Raw genomic sequence first — 23480 nt, 5'->3', positions numbered from 1 at the left:
TCGTAATCGACGGAGTTGTCGACGGACTGCTGGAACCGCTGCCAGTTCACTCGCTGATAGTTTCGCCGTAATTGCTGATTGACCGAGGAGCCCACTTCCGCCACCACCGGATAGTGATCCGAGCTGAACTCCTGGTAGACGACCGGCTGCGAGACGTGGTGATTCATGTTTGTTATGTAGAGGTCGAGGGTTGCGTGGACACCGGACCGACTCAGCCGAGTGGGGGAATCCGGGCTCAAGATCGTGTAGTGACCTTCCTCCATGTCGTTGCTCCAGATGGTGCCGTTTCGATTGCCGCGACTGTTGCTTGATGGTTTGATGTTTGGGCATTTAGGTCGCCGGCAATGGTATATACTGACCTTGCCTCCGCGTGAGCTTGACGATGTCCCTCCGAAGGGCAGCCGATGATCCCCAAGTAACCGTAAGCATTAATCTACTGCATACTAATGGCCTTATATTGGCATTTGTGCTGCATAAAAGCTTGATAATAGCAATCATGAAGCGTACATGTCTTATACTAGCATCTCTAATGCATTGTAGCACAGGGAAATTTGGCATCAATATTAGCATTACATTCGTCTATAGTGCTCATTTAGTGCATTGAAACACTGGACATTTCAAGGGCATATTTGTCGTAAATCTGCAATCGTCAAATCTATTTTTAGATATTGAGGACCTAATTGACAATCAGCCGCAGCCTTTGTCGCAATTGTATAAATAGCATGGACTTGAAAGAGCAGAAAACATTCTAAGATATGCAAAATTCCACGCCTTATTTGATATTCTTAAAGCAGTGACACAAGTTTTGTCTTCTAAATACTGGGAGAGTCGGGAAGATAACACTTTAGAAATCCGGCTCATCATAAACTTCACGTTTCGGAAAAAATAATAAAACTCGTTCAGATCACAGGTTTTTCTTTTTCAATATATTGCACCGATCCTTCTTGAAAATTAGTATTCACACAGCCCGTGATGATGCTCCACCACATTTTGATTCTTGTCTGTAATTGAGATGTGTCGAAGTCCTGCCACCTCGGAAATCATATGGGAATAATTCCCTATATGGTGCCTCAATTCTCCATAAGTTTTCTCTCACAAATTGTCTGTAGAAATGCAAAATAATATAGGTATTTAATAACACGTTAAAGGGTAGTCTAAACTTACTTAGTCGAGGCGGTCGAATTATATCAAAATTGTTGTGTTGCGTTTCAATTTACGCCGGTAGGCGCTCAGCCTTTTGGTATTTGCTGGTATGATTGGAACCTCGATTTTGACCATCATTTCCCTAATCCGAGAGCTGGAAAAAATATGCTCTTTTCCATACACAAATCACGTCCAGGACCAGGGCTTTCGTTCTCCATTCGCTTCGTGCGACCAGAAGTGCAACCTACGGCGAAGGCTGCTCAGGCTACTCATTGTACCTGTACGAAATAGAAAAGTATAACACAATAGGGGTATTCACTAAACGGCGTAGGTTGCTGCCTGAGACGTTGCTGCGTATCTGATTATAGAAATGTTTCACGCACAATCATAAGGGACATATTTCAAATCGCCCATGAAACATTTCTATAAACAGCTACGCAGCAACCTACGCCGTTTAGTGAATCCCCTAATATTTTATTCCGTTGTAAATAACTTACCTATTAACGCAAAAACAATTAAAATTAACACAAAGTTCATCAGAAATAAAGCATAAAGAGCCAAAAGTTTAAGAATACGAAAGGCTACTAAAATTATACGATTATTGTTTTGTTATTTATTAAGTTGGATTTGACGTTTTTCTTATCGACTTTTTAGGGCAGAGCTGCCAGTTTTACAGTATATTCAGTATAACATCCAATCATTATATAAATGTTATTCAAATTATGAAATTTACTAAAAACATAATAGGGATAGAATTTATGAATAAATAGCTTACAGGATGCTGATATAATAACGTAAACACACGTGGGTTTATACTTACGTAATCATATGTACAACTCTTATAAGTGTTCACAAAGTAATGTAATCGTTTACGTTCATTACAGTCAGTACATGCAGACTGGCACCTCTGTTTATTCGAGCTTGAATAAAATGAACCTATAGTTAATATTGATCACTTTTCATTGCATTCATACATATCCAGTATGGCCCAGGCAGCAAAGGAGCACTCCAGTGAAGAATGACGAAAACACCCATAAGGACCTCAGTTCGAGCCCCGAAGAAGTTTGATATCTAAAGCTTAGGATTTAGCTAATTCATATACAAGTAGAGGAAAAAATAGTGAACCCGATGACGAAGGTTTTTACAAATCTTCAACATCATTTTTTTCGTCTGTATTTCTATTAAAAACGAAAACGTTTAAAATAAAAAAAAATCCTGATGACCATGGAAAACACAAATGCTTCCTAATAGCATTAGCAGTGCTACAAACGAGCCGCCAGACATGACAGAATTATTTTGCTGCATTAAAATAGCATCAGAGGTGCTACACAAGTGCTTTCATCATTGCATTATATTTGCACGCTATTTCGCCTTTTGTAGCATTAAGTTTGCATTATATTAGCACATAATGCTAGTTAGCTTTAAAAGACAGTATTATAACTTAATATAAAGCTAATGTAAGGCAAGCTTATGAAGCTTATGGTTACTTGGGTCCATCGCCGGCTTTGGCTTGTGTTGGACAGTACGCCGCGATGAGCGCGATTCGGCCGACAGAAGTGGTGATTTCGACACCGATGGCCTCGATGACACTGAGCTGGAAGCTTGGAAGCAGACGACAGTTGATGTTGTAGCGAAGAGCGATAGCCACACCGCCTCCCCTGGTCGGCCGGTCAAGTCGCACGATGCGGAAGCCCGGGATGTTGAGGTTCACCTCCGGTTTTAGGTGCGTTTCGGTGACGAACGCCACGTCTATTTCCTTCTCCTCAAAGAAATCCATCAGCTCAATTATTTTGCTCTTTAGCGAGCAAGCGTTCCAGTTGACCAGGCCCACCCTAGCAGCCATTTTCAATGATGAACATGCCAAGAGTGAAGACCTGGTCGAAGCGGGTTTTGCAGCCGCCCAGCCGAGTGGCGAACTGCGCGAAGATCGGCATCAGTTGCTCCGGAGTGTACAGCGGGGCAGATTCTTCCGGTGGGACAGCTTCGTTCTCCGACTGCCGACGGAACTCAGGAGGAGGGAGCGGGGGCCATTCGCTGGTGGATGGTGCCGACAATGCTGGAGCTTGGACCGATGCAGCTGCCTCTGCCAATCGCTTGTGCGGCTGTAGCGGTGGGAGTATTGGAATCACACGACGGGGAGCCGGGATGGCTGAGAAGTTCACCTCGTTGATTACAGGAACACGATTCTTCTTCGGAATAGTCCTGGTAGAAGCCTTCTTCCGGATTTCCAGGAACTCGGCTCGCTTTGGGAAGCCCTTTGTGGTGGCCCGATGTTTGTCGCCACAGTTGGCGCACTTGGGATCGGCCACCTCCATTTTGTCGCACTCGTCAGTCGGATGGGGTTCGCCACACTTGTTGCAGCGCGGCTTCATGCGGCAGTTCCTGGTGCCGTGCCCGAAATTGAAGCAGTTGGTGCATTGCGTGACATCGCGGTGCACTGGCCGATATTGCTCCCAGTCAACGACGGTGTAATTTATAACGCCAAAGGTCCTTCCAGGAAGTGGAGCCGTGCTCCAGATGGATCCGGTAAAGCTGGTCGCGATATCTCCTCGCCTTGTCGTGACGAGCGATCTTGTGCACGGCTACTGGCTTCAGTCCGCAACTTTCAAACTTTGCTTGGAGCTCTTCCTCCTTCATGTCGTGGAGTCCTCGCAGCAAAGCCTTGAGCGGCTTCGTGCCGGGGTGGTCATGAGTGTAGTACTCATACTTGTGGACATCGAGGAACTCCACGACAAATTGATGATGGTTCTTGTTTGCCGGCATCACTTTAACGCCCTCGCTACAGAGCCGAAAAGTACATCTCAGCCCCTTAGCGATCAGCTGGCGAATTTTTGGGCGTAAATCCGGCGGATCACCCTTAACAAACACAGGCGGGCAATTCTTCTTCCGCTATGGTTGCACCTGCGGCAGCTGCGATTGCTGCTTCTTCCTCTTTTTAGGCGGATTGCCGGCGTCATCAAGCGGCAACAGCGAGAACACGTTGCTCTGCAAAAGCTGCTTGGAGGGGTTACCCGCCCCTCCAAGAACAATGCGCTTAGGCACTTTTCCAGCGACCGAATCGGCCACCGAGTCTCCCATGACGGGTCCGGGAGAAAATAACGCCAACGCGACGAAGCGAAAACGTAAACAGCGAACGAACGAGAGAAAACACGAGAGAAAAAAAAGCGCGAGCAAAAACACGTCCGTACGTGCTGCAGGCTGCTGCCTCGAACTGGAACGATGCGAGGATTGCGTGTCTGCTGAGAAATCCAAGAATTTATTCGGGAAATCAATTAGAGTTTGCTTTGAAAATTCTTTTCATCAAAAAATCTTCAGAAAAGTATTAAAAAATACTAAATTACTAAGAACCTTGCCAAATAATTTCTGGGTCATTTTCTCAAAGGAATTCCCAGAGGTTTATTCAAAGGAATCACTAAAGGAGTATATCCTAAGAATTATTTGCATAATTTTCTTAACTGTTCCTTGCGGAATTTTCAGAATAAAAGATCTCCTGGAAGAATTTCAAAAGGAATTTTTGGAGGAATTTCCGAAGGATTCTTTACGGAATTCCTGAAGAAGAACCTGAAGGTATTTAAAAAAAAATCTGAAGGAATTCGTGAAGGATTTTCGAAAGAATTCCTTAAGGAATTTCTTATTGTTTGTTCAAGAGGAATTATCAAAGGAATTTCTTAAGGTATTCTAGAAAGAATCCCTAAAAGAATTTTTAAAGGATTTCTTTAAGGGATTCCAAAATGAATTTCCGAATAAATTCTGAATAGAGTTATTGAAAGAAATTCTCTAGAAATGTCCGAAGGAATTTTTGAAAAATTACTGGAGGAATTTCCAAAGAAATCGCTAGAACGCTAGAAGCGTTGTAGCCATTAACATTATTTTGCCAAGCTTAACTAGTAGTGCAAGTTTTCAAAGGAATTCCTTTAAACATTTCCGAGGAAATTGCTAAAAGAATTTCTGAAGGAACTCGTAAAGGAATCCCCAAATGATTTTCTGAAGAAATTTCTGTAAGAAGTTCTGAAGGAATTCCCGAAGAAATTACCAAACTAATTTCTGGGAAGTTATTTTCCTGGAGGTATTTCCAAAAAAAATCTTTAGTAATTTACGAGAAAAAAATGTGAGGCCTCCAACAATTTCTATTGTAAAAAGTTTTTCGAAATATTCACTTGTTTGAATTGATTATTTTGCTGCATGTATCTCATCAGAAATTAGTTTCAAAGCTCTATTCCTTGAATTACTACAAACTATCATAAATGAAGAGGTAAATATCAAAGCGGCGTAAGAGATAAAAACTTAGTTTTAAGAAAACGAATGGACAAGTTTGTCAATATTTTTCTTTCAATTTCAAATGGCACGAAAGTTTTTTTTTCTTAAATTGATTCGTTTTGTAAGTCGTTTAGTTTTTTTTGGAAAGTAACTAGAATAATGAACATACATATGTGAAATGTGGGTAATAGTTTTCGGAACAATCCTAAAACAAAAGATATTTTAATTACTAGATAAAGATTGTCGCTTCGGTTCCATTTGTTCTGCTGTCCGGAACATGTTGGGTACCAAGCTGTCAAATAGTATGGATTTTCCTTCTTTGACATTTAGCTCCCCTATCCTCGCCAGCAAAAGATGCTCTGGACAGCGACGACAGTGACAATCTTTATCTAGTAACTAAAATATCTTTTCTTAAAACCATAATGTTTTTGAGTCCTAAATGTAACATTGACAATAGTAGTAGTCACTATTTTCATCAGCATCATGGTCACTGAGCTGGGCCAATAATCAGTTATGTCATTATTAACCCTTTATAAGGCAGTGGCAACTATATTGCCACCAACAAATAATATGTTTTTCTATTTATTAACAAGAGCTCTACTTATTGTTTCACATATAGTGACTTTATTTGCTTCCTAGTAACACCCCAGATTAATTTGAGCCATAAAAAAAATTGAAATGTCAATTTGAGAACAGATTTTTTACGAGCAGATCGTAAGTTTCGAGTGGAAGAAGGATTTTCAGTTATAACTCGTTAAAAAAAGTCAAAGATATATTTTTTCCCGTTGGTATCAATTATTTTGAATCTCCTGTGTTAGATTACTACGTGATTAGCGTGAAAAAAGCTTTGCCTTTCTGTATATTTGGTTTTTGGATTTTTGACGAAATTGTGTTTTTTTCCCAAGGGTCCCCCCTTGGGAGAAAAAACGCGAAATTTTTTTTTTTCACTTATAATGCGTTTTCTGACTAGGACTCTTCACCAAAAAATGTAACGTACCTTGATTTGACTGGTTCTACGTAAAACCAAATTTTTAAAAATCTTTTTATATTTTTGTTGTTGCCTGTTTTCCCGCTTGCCGGGCAGTGGCAACTATATTGCCACCAATGTTGTCCCGCTTCGCGGGCAGTACTTAACTATATTGCCACCAATGTTTTACCGCTTGGCGGGCAGTGGCAACTATATTGCCACCAATTTTTCAATGTTTCTGAACTGTTTAATGTATAACAAACATACATTTGAGTTTAATACCATGTCAACATTGTGTCCTATTGTTGTTTTTGTTAATTTATTGTTTAGATTCGTCTGCCTTATAAAGTGTTAAAAAGAAATTCTGGCTCCAGAGAGGATCGAACTCACGACCTTCGCGTTATTAGCACGACGCTCTAACCAGCTGAGCTATGGAGCCGCTTGTTTATCGGAACGACAACATTCAATCAACAATCTTTGGCTCTGTATACCCCGTAATTGCTAATCATTGCAAATCTCAGCTCATTAAAACGTCTCAGATTAAAACTAGTAAATCAACATAAAAAACGATTACCTATCTACCTTGCTTTGTCAGTTGCCTTCTGATATGAAACTTAACGAAAATCGCACCCGACAAACACGACCAACAACAACAGATCTAGGTAAACCGGTCAAGGTGACCGAGTCGGTTTGGTACCTTAAAAACGAATGGAATCCCCCTCATTATCCGCAACATCTTCAACGAATAATCACGAGGGCACGACCTTTTTGACATCCCATTACCGCAGCCATGCGGTGCTTCGTCGAGTTCAATACCAACGCCATCACCATTCGCTCAGTCACTATTTTACTGCGCATGCTTTGCCGCCTAATTCGCTCTGCGGGTAGCTGCCGGCGCGCTGTCTTTCGATTTATTAGACTCGGTGCGATATGCATGTGCCGCTTCCCATACGGAAGATGAGTCACACGAGAAAAAAAATCCAATATGAAATGCGACCAACGAATAAACGGATGGTATTAATTTAGGAGAACAGGAGAAGCGCGGAAAAGTGCTAGTCGGACCATTTAGCTCACACATGTCAGGATGGCCGAGCGGTCTAAGGCGCCAGACTCAAGAGTTAGATCTTGCTGAGATTCGGCGGTAGTGGGTTCAAATCCGCTTCCACCGGGAAAACACTCAGTTCTCTAGATAATCCCGAGCGTTCTGGTCCTCTCTGAGGGCGTGGGTTCGAATCCCACTTCTGACAAGAACTTTTTTACTTCGTTCATTTTGAGAAAATTGTTTAAATGTTGAGAATTATTCTACGAAACTTTGGACCATTGGAGGAGACAAAAAAATTATCCGCCCGAATAGGGACTTGAACCCTAGACCGTTGGATTAAAAGTCCAACGCTCTACCGACTGAGCTACCCGGGCTTCATGAAGATGGGTGAGCTCAGAACGCTACCGCTTCTACCGATTATTTCCCGCTATGATTCTACGGTTGTCGAGTATTCTACCTCTTCCACCATCGTCATCGCACTACTACCGAAACGTAGAATACGCTGAGAACATGAGTGGACGTGACGTACGCGCACTCTTCGTTCGCTTGTATACAGCCCAAACATCTATCCGTCTGTCGTCCATACTCACCGATCGGGGCGTGTGAATTTGTGCTAAGAATAAACCGACAACAGCAGCAAGAGCAACACACGGCTCTGATAGTTTTGCAGTGAGTCAACGGGGTTGGCAGTGTGGATGAACGGAAGCCCGCGCGGAACAAACGCTTGAATGAAGTTCACGGCAAAAGAACACAACGAATGATAAAACATAAACAAAACAGAGAACCTGTTTGATTCTTTTCTACAACCAAGTCAAGTGGTGAACGAGTGATGTCAATGTTACGTGATAGATGATTGAATTATTTCTGTGGTTTGAGGCGTGCAGTGATTAATTTTGTTTACTATGCAAAAGTGCTGTCAACTACTGTCAAATTCTGTCAATTAGTAATAAGTATTCATTGTCAAATCAAACTGATTTTCAATTTTGTCAACATTTATTTTCCCTTCCTGGCTTACGGAAGCGTGGTCACAGCTGTTTGTTTTGTTGTTGCAAGCAGCAAAAACTGCCATAACACAAAACTGTGTCCGTGGCCTTTGTGCGGGGCTGGTGGGTATCAAATTTAACTAATTAATTGCCCCGCACACCGGTTCTGTATAGGAAAGCGAACAAAATTGTTGGCCAACCGCAAAAAAGGGTCCCATTGCAGCGCTTTCTGATGAAGTATGCAGCCGGTCATGCCAGCGGCTCTTTCGGCAGCGCTGATTGAAAACAAACATCATAAAATCACCTTCCCGCTGCATAGGACGAGAGTAATGGAGGAGAATACACTCCGAAACCGTGATCCATGCTGAAGCTGACGTTTGCCTATCATGGACCAAATTTTAACCTATGGCGGAATATTTGGCTTGGTTATGTTTGGCGGCGGACTTGTTCTCCCCACAAACGCGCAATTTTTGCCTTTGTTTATGGCTTTGTTGTGCGGTAGAGAGCGTGATTTTTATTAGTTTCTGAGCACCGATCGCTCGTTCGAATTTAACAATCGCTTTGATTCGGTTGAAATGTTTGGAACACCAGCCAAAGCCGCCACTGTCTGTTGTGTCCGTTTTCTATGGTTGGGCAGCGGGACTCGGCCTCAGGTTACTAACCGTCCGTATGGATCAGCTTCAGCACGGCTGCTGACGATGTGAATGAGATGCGTAAAACCAGCCCAATTCTCTAATCCAGCTCGTACAGAAACAGAACAGAACAACGACTTCCGATTTTGGTTGTTCTCTGCTTCGTTTGTTGAATCTTGAATGTCGTGTCGTGTTTCAACCCTTTTGCAGACATAAGGGCCGTAGTTGCAATTGAGACATCTCACCATCAATTTACTCTCAATGAAATAAATCGTTCAATGCGACGCATAACACGAAAATAAACTCGAGACACAATACCTTTTGTAGAAATGGGAATATTATTACGACTAACGCCATTATTCCTGAAATAGCTTGATTTATCTAACCTTGCTGTATATTGCATATCGACAAGTTGTTTTCGGGCGTCGAGATGAAAAGTAAATGGTTCCGAAGCCAGCTCGTGAATCTTGTCCCATATAGGGCGAATAAATTTCAATATAGGGAAACCCACTTGAGCCGGTATGATTAAAAAGAGGTAAGACACGGTTAATTTAAAAATGCATTTAAATTCCATGAGACTTGTGGAGCATGTTCCTCTAAATATGAGATACTTTTCTGCGCTACTCTTTTCGAACGGTTCTATCACAAACGCCCGAATGACACTCGCCCGAATTCCATTCGCCCGAAAAGACCATTCGCCCGAATGGATCATTCGCCCGAATAGACTATATGCCCAAATAAACTGTTCACCTTACTTGATGAAAAGATTTTTTGTGAATACAGTCAAACCTCCATGAGTCGATGTTGAAGGGACCGTCGACTCTTGGAAATATCGAGATGTGGAATAGAAAATCCTTGGGAAGCTGATTGAAGGGACCATCACAGTAACCCAGAAAATATTTTTTAATATGACATAATTTGCTTCCATGAGTCGATATCGAGTCATGGAACATCGACTCATGGAGGTTTTACTGTAATAAAAAGAAATAGTAGGGTAAAGTTTTAGTTTTGTTTTTCAAGTTTTAGTTTTGTTGACGACTTAGATTATTAATTTTATTGATGCTTACGAGCAGTGTTGTAAAATGTCATTTGCATTCGTTTGTATAATTTTCCCGGAACTTTTTTCGGAAGTCTGCAATTGATTCTTGATGAATGACGAACTTATAGCGCTTAAATGTGCCTACAACTTTGTCTAACAAGACATTGCTGTGAATATGTAATCTGGGGCGTGGGAGGCCAAATGTCATTCAAATGACACGTGACATTTTGGAGAGTTTTTACTCTTCAGCCTTAGATGTTATATTTAGAGCAATGTACCCTTGAACAAAAATATAGGCCTACTCAGGCGTGAATGATGTGAATTTAACTTCTGAAGAAAGTTATTAACAAATTAGTCAAATGACATGCAGATGACATTTTACAAGCCTGCTTACGAGTGCTAAACGTTAAGTGGTCTTGTAAAAACATGAAACGCGATTCTTGGTGGAACTTTTGAAATCTGTGCGAGAGGTATCACAAGTTTTGCATTTTAGTATAAACTCGAAGTATTACTATTACTCTGTAGATGAAAACAACAGTTTTTTTTTCTTAATTTATCTTTTTTGCTGGATAGTAATGAAAAGTTATGTAATTCATATCTGTGATGGTAACCAGATCGTTTTTGTTTTTCGCAAATCTGATTAAATTGTTTTTATATATATCATTCAATTAATTATCCTAAAGATAAATCGTCTAGCTCAAACCTTTGTAGGGATATGTGGCGGGACCATCATCATCATCATCATCATCAAATTACGGCTTTTTCAGGTTTAGTTCTATTATTGTCCGAGGGTTTTTGTTGAGCAGAATTTGATGAAATTTGGCCACAATATTCTTTGATATTCAAAGAATGTTTAGGCCAAATTTGTGCATAATTAGTTATAGAAAACCCTTCTGACAATAATAGAACAAAATCTGCCAAAGCCGTCATTCCCCCTATATTTGATTTCCTACTTATCTCATATTTTGTTGTACACGTCTCTCACATGTATCTAAATATTCGTTTCGTTTATATGTGAAATAATAAGAAAATCAACGACGTTATGTTCTTTCTTTTTCATAATATTCAATCAATGACTTGATTTCTTTATATAAGCCCTTTAAGGTAGCTCCACACCTCGGGAATTCGGCTCGCAGACTTTTTCCCCAGGGTACAGGGACCAAAATCCGGCGGAAAACTTTCATGAGGTGTAAAGCCCCATTTAACATTGATTATAAATAAAATCTACTCATCACTCATCACTGTCTTGCAATCCATTCACATAGAAAAAAAGTAAATTTTAATCGCTCAGCATTGTTGAGAGAATCTGATATTAAAATATGTTTTATGTATGCTGGTCACTTATACCGGTCCACAAACATCATGAAATGAATCAAAACCTGACGGAATAATAAGAGCTGTAGCGAAAAATAATGTTGCAAGGGTATTTATTTAAACCAATCGTCAAAAATAAGAGGCGCAAATAGGAATTCACCCTTCTTTTCTTCATACATTGATCTTTCTAAATGTATTGAAGACACGATTTATTCCCTAAGTATTAAAGTTCAAGCAAAATTCGTTTTAAAGATAAGCAAAACGAGCCACGTCGTATAATGTAACGCCGGTGACGCCGGTATATGTGCATATCTACAGATGCTATATGACAACATTGGACGCAGAACCTTTCTTGGGATCCACTATCCATGGTAATGATGGGACGTTCTTTCTATTTCCTTCAATACATCATTCAGTGTTGTAAGCACAAGCTAAGATTTGGATAATTGACGGAGCATTCTCAACTGCTCCACCACAATTTGCTCAAGTGTTCACAATTCACGGAACTATAGGTGAAGGTCAACACTGTCGATTCGTTCCCTTGGTATTAATGCTAAAACACGGGAACGTATGATACAGTCTTTTATTCATTAAAGGAACGAAATTTATCAGTATACGTTAGATCCAGAGTATATACTATTGGATTTCAAGATGACTGAGATTAATGCTGAGGAACGTGTCTTCAAAAATTCAAGTTTCAAGGATGTTTCTTGCTCCTCAACCAAAATAACAATCGGCATACGGGTAGGATTACAGACTTCAAATCGCCTATAAAGAGTTTGTCACCTTAGCACTTTTTTCATTTTAAGATATAACAAAGGCATTCAAGGAGGTTCGAATGTCTTGCCCACAGAAACGTATTTTTTTTTGTAATCAAGTATTATGTGAATGGGTTGTCCCGTTAGGCATAATGGACGTTATACATAAATGACCCAAAGAACAATCCATGACATAAAGAAGGTAGAATTATGCCAAACGACCATTATGCCTAACGTTCATTATCCCTAACGTCCGTAATGCGTAATGTCCATCATGCCTAACGTAGCGGACTCATGTGAATGGTCGCCAACCAACGCACAAAAAGACCACTAGAGACCCAATTTTCTCTCCTTCACTATGGTCGGTCTATGAAAATACCCTAAAAAGTATTACTCGAACTTCCAATAACATGTTAGGGTGGCATAATAAGTGGAATACGCTTTTGAAACGAGGAAGTCCTCCGTTTTCCAGCGTTCCAAAACAGTTCCAACTAGAATAAAGAAATGCGACCACTGATACGACCACTGCAGGCTAAGAAGACATCTAAAATAGCAGAAAAGATTGAAAAACTGAACAAACTGGTACGTTCATATATTCCAGGTGATTGGCATATTTTTTCTTTCAATATGATTAGAAAAAATAACATGTTTTTATAGTATACATAAATATATGACCTATTCGGGCGAATGGTCCATTCGGGCGAGTGGTGCATTCGGGCGAGTGGTCCATTCGGGCGAATGGTCTTTTCGGGCGTTTGGTCTTTTCGGGCGAATGGAATTCGGGCGACTGTTACATTCGGGCGAATGGAATTCGGGCGAGTGTCATTCGGGCGTTTGTGATAGAATCTTTCGAACATAGTACACAGATAAAAATATGTTGTGATTTTAAATGTATTTTCATGCACATATTTGGAGCATGCATATAAACGTAATATTCAATCGATCTTGCTGTTCCTTCAAATTGAAATAAATTTAAACTGTGCTTGCTTGTAAAATTCAGTAAAATTTAATTGAATATCGAATGTTAATTCGTTCGATGTGATGAGCTGCAATTTTACATGTCATTGAATTTTCAAATCTATTTGCTGTGTACAAGCCACACATTTGGTATGAAAAGAAGTAGGAGACCTTGGTAATGAAGACTCCCTCAAAATATTTCTTCGAATATTTCTACATCATACGAATTCCTCTAGGAATTTCTTTGACAACTTTTTCAGGAATTCCTGCGAAAATTTATCATGGAATTCCTACACGTATTTATTCAGGAATTCCTGAGCGAGTTTCTACAGATTTTGTACAAATTTTATCATGAAATCTTTTAGGATTTAATAGTAGTAGTTTTTGGAGAATTTTTATGGAACTTCTTGTAAGATTTTTTTGGAAAATCTTCAAATACAATTCTGAAGTCACTTTTAAACGAATTTGAAGGAAAATTTCCGAAAAATATTTAGGGTGTCTCCTGGCAGAATGTTCTGAACATTTTCTGCAGATATCTCTAGAAGAATTCTTTTGAGTTTTTGAAGAAAATTTTTGGAGGAATTACTGGATTTCCGTTTAATCAACAAACTTACGAATGAATTCAACCCAAACGGCTGAAGACATTTAATAACAAAACATTAATTTGAAAAACTTACGTCCCTTCTTAAAGCTGCTGGTTTTGGTATTGGGCCTCCACATTTTAGGGAGGTTGCACACAACTACATGTTTAAATCTTATTCGTATCGTCTTTCTGGTGTTCACTCATCTTCTTAGCGTTAGGAAAGTTCGAAAATGAAGTTCCACGGATAGTTTGGTTGAACTTCCTGAGAAAATGGATAGCAAAGAAGTTGACAGTGTGGCTTTGGTTGAAAAACTCCGTTTTTATGGCCTGTGCGGTATATGAGAGTCTTCTTCATTCGGCTCGGTCCATGGCTACACGTCGCCAACCACGCAGTCCGCAAATCATCTTCCACCTGCTCGATCCACCTTGCCCGCTGCGCACCTCGCCTTCTTGTGCCCTTCGGATCGTTGTCGAGAACCATTTTAACCTAGTTATTGTCCGACATTCCGGCCCACCGCAGTCGTCCGATTTTCGCGGTACGAACAAAGGATGGTTCTCCCAGCAGCTCATGCAACTCGTGGTTCATTCGCTTCCTCCACGTACCGTCCGCAATCTGCACCCCACCAAAGATGGTACGCAGCCCTTTCCTTTCGAAAACTCCAAGTGCGCGTTGGTCCCCTATGAGCATCGTCCAGGTCTCGTGTCCGTAGAGGACTACCGGTCTAATGAGCGTTTTGTAGATTGTCAGTACGGCGGCGAACACTATTCGATCGGAGCGTCTTACAGAGTCCAAAGTACGTACGATTTCCAGCCACTATGCGCCTCCGAATTTCTCTGCTGGTATCGTTATTGGCAGTCACCAGTGAGTCCAGGTACACGAATTCTTCAACCGCCTCGATTTCGTCACCACTGATTCAAACTCGTGGTGGCTGGTTTACATTGACCTCTCTTGAGCCTCTTCCTATCATGTACTTCGTCTTCGACGTGTTGATGACTAGTCCAATCCGTTTAGCTTCGCTTTTCAGACTGATGTAGGCTTCCTCAATCCTCTCAAAGTTACGTGCCATGATATCAATGTCGTCGGCGAAACCAAATAACTGGACGGACTACGTGAAAATCGTACCACTCGTGTCAAGCTCTGCCCTTCGTATTACTTCCTCCAAAGCGATGTTGAATAGCAGACACGAAAGACCATCACCTTGCGGTAACCCTCTACGCGTTTCGAAGGGACTCGAGAATGCCCCTGAAACTCGAACTACGCACATCACCCGATCCATCGTCGCCTTGATCAACCGTATCAGTTTATCCGGAAATCCGTTTTCGTGCATTAGCTGCCATAGCTGGTCCCGATAGATGATGTGTGGGCACGTTGTATTCGCGGCATTTCTGCAATACCTGACGTATGGCGAACACCTGGTCTGTGGTAGAGCGTTCACCCATAAATCCCGCCTGGTACTGCCCCACGAACTCTCTTGCAATTGGTGTTAGTCGGCGGCATAAAATTTGGAAGAGTACCTTGTAGGCGGCGTTCAGCAATGTGATTGCGCGGTAGTTGCTACAATCCAGCTTATCGCCCTTTTGTAGATGGGGCACGATACCTTCCATCCACTCCTGCGGCAGAACCTCATCCTCCCAAACCTTGGTAATCACCCAGTGGAGCGCGCTAGCTAGTGCCTCACCACCGTGTTTAAACAGCTCTCCTGGTAGTTGGTCAAAGCCAGGGGGTTTGATGTTTTTCAGCCGGCCGATCTCCTTCTGGATTTCCTGGAGATTCGGAGCCAGAAGTCGTATGTCCTGCGCACGTGCTTTTAGGTTCATTACCATACCGCTACCGTTGTCTGCCACATCGGCATTCAGGTACTCTTCGTAGTGCTACCGCCACCTTTGGATCACCTCACGCTCGTTTGTAAGAAGGTTTCCGTTTATGTCTCTACACATATCGGGCTGTGGCAGTGCCCCTGACGTGAACGGTTCAACTTCTCATAGAACTTTCGTGAGTTATAGCGCGGTACAGTTCCTCCGCCTCTTCACGGTCTCGATCTTCCTGCTGGCGCTTTTTCCTCCGGAAAATCGAGTTTTGTCTGTTCCGCGCCCGTTTGTATCGTGCCTTGTTCACCCTTGTGCGGTGTTGCAGCAATCTCGCCCATGCTGCATTCTTCTCCTCAACTAACTGCTCACATTCGCCGTCATACCAGTCGTTTCTCTGATCCGGAGCCACCGTGCCTAGTGCAGCGGTTGCGGTGCTTCCAATGGCGGATCGAATATCTCTCCAGCCATCTTCAAGAGATGCTGCGCCTAGCTGCTCTTCCGTTGGGAGTGCCACTTCCAGCTGCTGCGCGTAGTCTTGTAGCCGCCCAATGTTAAGCCGCGGCGGACGACTCCGACGCGTGTTGATCACCGTCGAGAGTTTTGAGCGCAGATATACTGCAACGAGGTAGTGGTCGGATTCAATATTCGCACTGCGGTAAGTGCGTACGTTCGTGATGTCGGAGAAGAATTTACCGTCGTATTCGAACGTGGTCGATTTGGTTTTCCGTTACTTGATTAGGTGATTTCCATGTGGCCTTGTGGATATTCTTGCGGGGGAAGAAAGTTCTTCGGACTACCATTCCGCGGGAGGCTGCGAAGTTTATGCATCGTTGGCCGTTGTCGTTCGATACGGTATGCAGACTATCCGGTCCGATGACCGGTCTATACATTTCCTCCCTTCCTACCTGAGCGTTCATGTCACCGATGACGATTTTGACGTCCCGCAGTGGGCATCCATCGTATGTCTGCTCCAGCTGTGCATAGAACGCTTCTTTCTCGTCGTCGGATCTCCCTTCGTTGAACCCATCTTTTTTGAAGCCTCTAACTATTTTTAAAATCGAAAACAAAAAACGAAAAAGTGCTGCACGTGTGAACCGGCCTAAAAAAATTCACCCGATGTTCGTTAAAAATCGAGCCAATCCTAAAAAAAACAGGTCTTTTTCGATTTTTGTTTTAAGGCCTCAAAAAATATGTCAATTGATGGGGAAAAATTATCGCGAATTTCGGACGATTTTAAATCGCTCCATTTTACTACTTAAGCAGTCATTTAAAAATAAACTTTAACACTTCCAGTATACCAAAATATGCCATTTATACTTTTTTCAACTGATTTTAAAATGGTGCAAAATATGATACACTTTTGCGCTAGTTCAAACCATGAGAGAATACTCTAATTACGTATCCTATCCAATTAATTTATAGACTCGTTGAATAATCAATCACTAAAGAATCTATCACATTAACAACTCCTCGTCTTATTTTTAAAAGATTCATCGATAAAAATCACGTTTCACGACTGTTTTTGTAAACATTTTAAAAGTTTAATTTAAATTATAATTATTTTGGGAATCGATCGGCATCCTGCCTGTTCTCTTATATGCTCATAGGAGCAGCGTTCTACTCGTTCGCATTCTACGAAGCTGCTGAGCTACTGCACCTATGGCAACCTGTTGCAGTATAGAGTTGGCAGCATATTGTTGAACGCTTCAAAGGCCCATCGAAGAACAAAGATCTTTTGATGGTAGGCAACAACAAAAAAATCCCAAAATGAATAACGATATTCTGGGAAACCCTGTCCGTCAGCCCATGTCATCGAACCAACAATAAGTTACTCTTTTAATGAAACAAACCAACCACCATCAGCAAGTTCCATCGGAGGACCAAAAAACAAGCGGAAAATTGGTTCAACAAAACCCCTTCTCGCATAACAACCCTTTTTGGATTTTGCCCCGTGCTCGAGGGCTTAGAAACGAACGAGCGACCACACCGCACCGACAAAACAACCAATTTCGAGCGCTCGGTAAACAAATGAACATGCGGAGCATGGGCTCCTGTACACTGGATGGAAAACACGCAACCGAATCGCACAACCGCAGTTTGACAAAATATCGGTCGCACCGCGCCCGCCTCACCAATCAGAACAGAACCATCAGCATCAGAAGGACACGGGACACGACGGAGAACCTTTGCCGAAGAGGAAGCTAATTTGATAATGGGCACCGTGAGATGATGACAACGTGGACGCATTTTGATGGCATTTATTGGCACTGTTGCTGCTGCGGTAGGCCATCAGATATTGGCTTTTTTGTTTGTCGAACAAGTGCGCGCCGTCCGGGCCAAGTCAATGGTGAACGAAATCAGCATCAGCGCGTGCTTGGAGTGGAGCCGATATCGACCAACAACGCTGAGCACGTTGTAAACAGAAAAGAGCAAACGATAATTTAATGAATTTGTTATTGGTTGGTTCGAGGGAAAAAAAATACACAGAACGCAGTCAAGTGTGATCGAACGGGAGGTACTTAGGTATTTGATGGAGGCGGGACGCCTGTGCTTGAGCGCGATTAGATAGTGAGTCGCGGCAATTGAGCTTAATGGCGCGTCAGCGCGCTACGATGTGGCACCGGAATAAGTTTGAAGAGCAAACCCACATTTCGCAACTGACTCCGTGGCGCAACGGTAGCGCGTCTGACTCCAGATCAGAAGGTTGCGTGTTCAAATCACGTCGGGGTCAAACTCATTTTTTTACCCATTTCTTAGAAGATGAAACCATTTTCATTCATCATTCAAACCGTTAAAAACATATTCGTTAGTCCCTGCCAGCTAGTCCTAATAAATGTTGCCACATTGTCAGGGGGCATCCCGAAGCAGAACGCCCGGTCGGGGACAGGTTAATCCGTGTCTGTGATGTGATGGTGATTGGTGACAAGCACGCTTAGATAGATCGCTGGTATAGTGCTGGTGCGAAGCGAGAATGGAAAGATGATGGAATTTGACAGGTGTAAGATATTTTTTCGTTTGCTGATCAAGAACCATCAGATGAAGTTTGCATCCTTGTACCATGTTTTAAATATAAGTAACAGAGTTCTTGTTACTTATATTTAAAACATGGAACTTTCTCTTCAGACATTAATCCGTAATTCTAAGGTAATGTTCTAAGTAGGCCTAGAATAATTAATAAAGTTTGTGGAACTATTTCTGAAACAACGTAGAACGTCGCATCTTGCGACATTACCCCTTTCAACAGATAGTTCATGGATTGTTTTTGTTTTCACGGACAAATCGTCTTATGTCGAAGATCATTTTCACGTGTTTTAATGTTACGCAACATAGTATTTTGTCAGTTGAAGTAGTAATTCATAAAATGAGATTTGGACGCAGGATCGGCAAAATTTGAATTCGTCGAATTTCTTCGGAATTTTGATATTTTATATTTTTTATATTTTTTTTTCTTTTAACCGTTGTCAATACTGTTATTGTTGCATTTTTCCGGCAGGTTTGGATTCCCAAACTGTGTGTCCAGCCAGACCTCTAGAAGGGTCGTGGGTGGGTCGCGAAAGACAAGTCTTGATTCATACTTTTGTCACTATTTTGTCCTACAAATTTATACCAGCTTTTAGATTAGAATCTAAGTAATGATTGGATGATTAGAAAATAAAAAAAAAACTTTACAAGGTCAATGGCCTTCTTTTATTATACGATATTTGGGCAAATAGAATGAAGTCCAATACAATCCAAATCCAATTCATATTGTAACCGTTCGCGAATTGTTTCAAGGTGATTTTAAAACACGGTGGCTTAAGCGCCACTCTCGAAGAGAGACCACCGGTCGTGCTCCCTATTTGCCCGACTTTTACAGACCCTTTACCTCTGGGGACTCTCGAACGGTCGCTGGCTCCAAAATTACTTACGCTTATTTCTTTCCCCACTTCCCACCTACCTGAACTCGCTCAACCCACTGAAAATAGAACGGAAAGCAACCTTCGAAGCCTGTAGCTACGGCAAACGCAATGGGAGCGAATTTGCCCCCAGTGAAACGCAATAAGGACTGTTCAGTTTATTGAGAGGACACTTTTACATGACGATATAAAACAGGATTGGTCAATTTTGATAGAATTTGCTTTATCGTATATTATTGTACACTGTCAATCAGCTGTATTTTTTGAAAAGAAATAAAACAGTTTAAATCCAACAAAATGGCGCATATTGTCAAAGCTTCTCGAATTTCGAGTTAAACATAAGTTTCTCAACACATTTTTTTTATAAGCTAAATACAGTTATATTAAAAAAATGTTAATCGGGATGTCAACAAAATCATCAAGAAGATCAGAAAGAAACACACTGTCATTGATTTGTCGATATCCAGAAACATTAGAGCCTGTGGCAGCCCGAAAACGGAATAAAAAAGGTTTTAGCTGTTGAAAATCCAACAAATTGAGATTGTTATACATAAATAACTCAAATTGAGTTAGAATTGTTTCGTTGATAATTGAATTTCATGTCAAGAAGGTCAGATAATATATTCAACGAAACAAAACAGATTTCTAAAAAGATTGATGGTTTGAAAAACATCGACAATACAACGTGTCCTCTTTATAAACTGACCAGTCCTTACAACTAAAAACTCAAGCTAACTTCTTCAAATCACTTGACGACATTTATTCTCTAATTCGGGTTGGACTATTTTTTAACGGTACGGAATGGAGCAAAAAGGATAAATCATGGCCATGAAATAATAAGCTCACATACCTGCGCAGGTTTTTACTTCTCGATGCACTGATGCGTTGGAATAACCGTTTCCTCAAGCTAGTAGCTTCCTTTCCCTAGCGACCCGGCTTCGCGTACCTTTCCGGTTCACCGAGCGAGGACTAAAAGGAAGACTACTAACCGTCGGTTCGGGTTCGGTCCAACGTACGATTGTTGACGACGTACGGGGACCGCACTCTCGAGAATGATCCACGGGAATTGGCTTGGGGATCTTACCTTCGACGGTTGATTGGCGACCGCCGAGTTTTCGCTTTTAGACGAGCGACTTCACTCCTCCTCCGTTTAACTACCTTTACAGGCGGGCCTTAACGCACGCTCGAGCTCTCGATGTCCGTTGGACGAAATGGCGGGCCCTGTAGACGCCACACGTATTCCCGTACCCGACTCCGGTCGAATACACAAATTCCAGCCCGTACCAAAAAGCGCAATGCGCTGGAAAGTCCAACGCGAATTCGTTTCATTAACAAAAACTTTACATTAAACATTAAAATTCGTTTTACCTTTTTGTACGTTTCACTTAACTAACTCGGTGTTCGCGGAATTCAAAAAACACGTCCTAATGACGTCTGCTACGTTAACTGTTAATTTTAGAAATTTGATTAAAATAGACTCAGAATAATTCACTCCAATCACACCTTACCTATTAGTCAAACTAGCCAAACTCAACTTAAAATACTGAAAAACTTCTTAGCCTACTCGCAAACACTTCTGATCACCGCTGATCGAGTGCTTGTCTGAATTTTATAAAGAAACTTATCCTTTTGAAAAGTCGTCAATTATTTTAAATTTGCGTAAAATAAATTTGAAATGGCGACAAACAGTGCGCGCCTTCGGTGAGTCGATAAAAAACGAGCACATGAGAACACTACAACAGTACATGGTCAATTTCTATTTGGATAATAATTTAGTCAAGACACAAACCTCGTAATCGACATACAAATAAAAATTCAAATTTCTTTTTGTCCGGTTTGCAAATTATTTACGTAATGTAATGTTTCACTATTTGATTAATTCCAAATAACTTTATCCATGATTTTAATTAAAAAGAGATAAACGTCATAAATTCTTATTTTGACTTAATCAAAAATTGATCGCAAAAACGTAAAACGTTACAATATTCAAATCCGATTCAAATCTTATCTAAATCAAATCCAAATCTTATTCAAATCTTATCCAATCCGAATTTAATTCAAATCCAATACAAATCAAATCCAATCCAAAACCAGTGCAAATCTAATCCAAATCCAGTGCAAATCCAATCTAAATCCAGTCCAAATCTATTTCATATCCAAATCCAATCCTAATTAAATCCAATCTAAATCAAATCCAAATCTGACTCAATTCAAATCTTACTCAAGTCCAATTCAAATTCAATTCAAATCTAATCCGAATCCAATTCAAACATAATTCAAATACAATCCAAATCAAATCCAAATCCCATACAAATCCAATTCAAATCTAAATCCAATCCAAATACAGTCATAATTCAATTCAAACCCAATCCAAACTCCAAACCTAATTCATATCCAAATCCAGTCCAAATCAAATCCTAATCCAATTTAAAGCCAATCTAGATCACATCCAAATCTTACTCAAATCCAATCTAAATCCAGTGTAAATTCAATGCAAATCGATTCTAAATCCAATCCAATTCAGATAGAAAAAAAATGTGACGAGATTTTGGGTATGATAGGGTATGAAGCAATTTATTATGATTTGTTCAATTAAACGCGAACTCATTTTTATCCAATTTCTAAAAATCAATGCATTTGGTACGTGGTGGGTCGCAAGCAATATGGGACTCTGCTTAGTGGGTCACATATCCAAAAAGTTTGGGAACCTCTGTTTTAGACAGTTTAAGTTCTGCTAAATGCCCTGTTGCTTAGATTATTAGTACTATGCGAGCAACAAATATTTGAATTAATAACATCATATACACGAGGAAATTGGTTTTTCGTTATTGATATGTGCTAATTGAAACAGCTTAGGCTTATGTCGATCAAACATGTTTTAGAGTTTAAATTAATTTCAATTTTGCAAGGATATTTCTTCTGTTTTGCGACATTAATTTCGATTAATATTCGTTGTTGATATTTATTCATCATTATTACTGACGAATCCCATACAATATTTTATAGTACCCTAAGTCTACTAGAAAGCTTGAACAGGAGAACACGTTTATCGAAATTATAACAGCTGTTCGATCAGCGTAACGAATCAAAATTTTAGAACTGCGCGGAATAGTCGCAAATTATTTTTGGAAAACATTTAGCTTGGGTTGTAACTTGTAACGAGCATGTTTTTCCATGTTTATTGTTCAATATATGTAGCTTAAAGGGGCCCTCCTTAGCCGTGCGGTAAGACGCGTGGCTACAAAGCAAGACCTTGCTGAGGGTGGCTGGGTTCGATTCCCGTGCCGGTCTAGACAATTTTCGGATTAGAAATTGTCTCGACTTCCCTAGGAATAAAAGTATCATCGTGTTAGCCTCATGATATACGAATGCAAAAATGCTAACCTGGCTTAGAAACCTCGCAGTTAATAACAGTGGAATTGCTTAATGAACACTAAGCTGCGAGGCGGCTCTGTCCCAGTGTGGGGATGTAATGCCAATAAGAAGAATAAGAAGAAGATATGTTGCTCGTACAAGGGGTGCGACACATCTAGATTGACGATTCGGTGACCATCAAAATTAAGGAGATGTTTTAGATTAGTGTATTTTCATAAGATTTCTCACGCTTCATCCTTTTTCAAAAAGATGCGAATTTGCGGAGATTTTATGGAACGATGCAAAATATTTGAATTCTTGTTCAATGATTTCCGGAGAAATTGTTAGTGGATGGACGGAGAAATCGTCCCTAAGCCACAAAAAGAATCGCTCCAGGATTGCCGGAGGAACCGTTCGAAAACTGGCGGAGGAATTGTTCGCGGATTGCCAGACAAATCGTTGACAGATTGCCAGAGGAATTGTTCCCAGATTACTGTAGGAATTGTTCCAGGATTGCCGGAGGAATTTTCCCGGATTGCCTGAGGAACATTTTGTGAATTGCAGGAGGAATCGTTTGCGGGTTGCGCGAGGAATCGTTCCCGGATTGCAGAGGATTAGTTGTTGAATTGCCGGAGATGTTGGAGGATTGCAAGAGGAGTTCGTAGATTGCCGAAAGAATCGTTCCCGATTTGCCGGAATAATCGTTCGCGTATTTCCGGAAAAATCCTTCTCAGATTGCCGTTCGC

At 41.0% G+C, this 23480-nt stretch overlaps 2 long non-coding RNA genes and 4 other non-coding genes across 6 annotated transcripts; 2 read left to right on the top strand and 4 right to left on the bottom strand.

Moving 5' to 3' along the window:
* Nucleotides 1-959: 959 nt before the first annotated feature.
* LOC134202566 (uncharacterized) lies at nt 960-1739 on the bottom strand. Its single transcript, XR_009977271.1, has 3 exons — nt 1641-1739; nt 1165-1421; nt 960-1103 (listed from the first exon to the last, which is right to left on the bottom strand). It is a non-coding gene; the product is annotated as an uncharacterized LOC134202566 (long non-coding RNA).
* Nucleotides 1740-6732: 4993 nt separating this feature from the next.
* Trnai-aau (transfer RNA isoleucine (anticodon AAU)) lies at nt 6733-6806 on the bottom strand. Its single transcript has one exon. It is a non-coding gene; the product is annotated as a tRNA-Ile (tRNA).
* A 639-nt stretch (nt 6807-7445) lies between these two features.
* Trnal-caa (transfer RNA leucine (anticodon CAA)) lies at nt 7446-7614 on the top strand. Its single transcript has 2 exons — nt 7446-7483; nt 7570-7614. It is a non-coding gene; the product is annotated as a tRNA-Leu (tRNA).
* Nucleotides 7615-7710: 96 nt separating this feature from the next.
* Nucleotides 7711-7783, bottom strand: Trnak-uuu (transfer RNA lysine (anticodon UUU)). The gene has a single exon. It is a non-coding gene; the product is annotated as a tRNA-Lys (tRNA).
* Nucleotides 7784-18143: 10360 nt separating this feature from the next.
* On the top strand, nt 18144-18215 carry Trnaw-cca (transfer RNA tryptophan (anticodon CCA)). The gene has a single exon. It is a non-coding gene; the product is annotated as a tRNA-Trp (tRNA).
* Nucleotides 18216-20472: 2257 nt separating this feature from the next.
* LOC134202509 (uncharacterized) lies at nt 20473-20916 on the bottom strand. The gene is made up of 3 exons (XR_009977258.1): nt 20889-20916; nt 20749-20826; nt 20473-20680 (listed from the first exon to the last, which is right to left on the bottom strand). It is a non-coding gene; the product is annotated as an uncharacterized LOC134202509 (long non-coding RNA).
* Between the last annotated feature and the right edge of the window lie 2564 nt (nt 20917-23480).

Source organism: Armigeres subalbatus, chromosome 1 (assembly GCF_024139115.2).
Source record: "Armigeres subalbatus isolate Guangzhou_Male chromosome 1, GZ_Asu_2, whole genome shotgun sequence".
Lineage (NCBI taxonomy): Eukaryota > Metazoa > Arthropoda > Insecta > Diptera > Culicidae > Armigeres > Armigeres subalbatus.
This window is presented reverse-complemented; position numbering and strand designations above follow the sequence as displayed.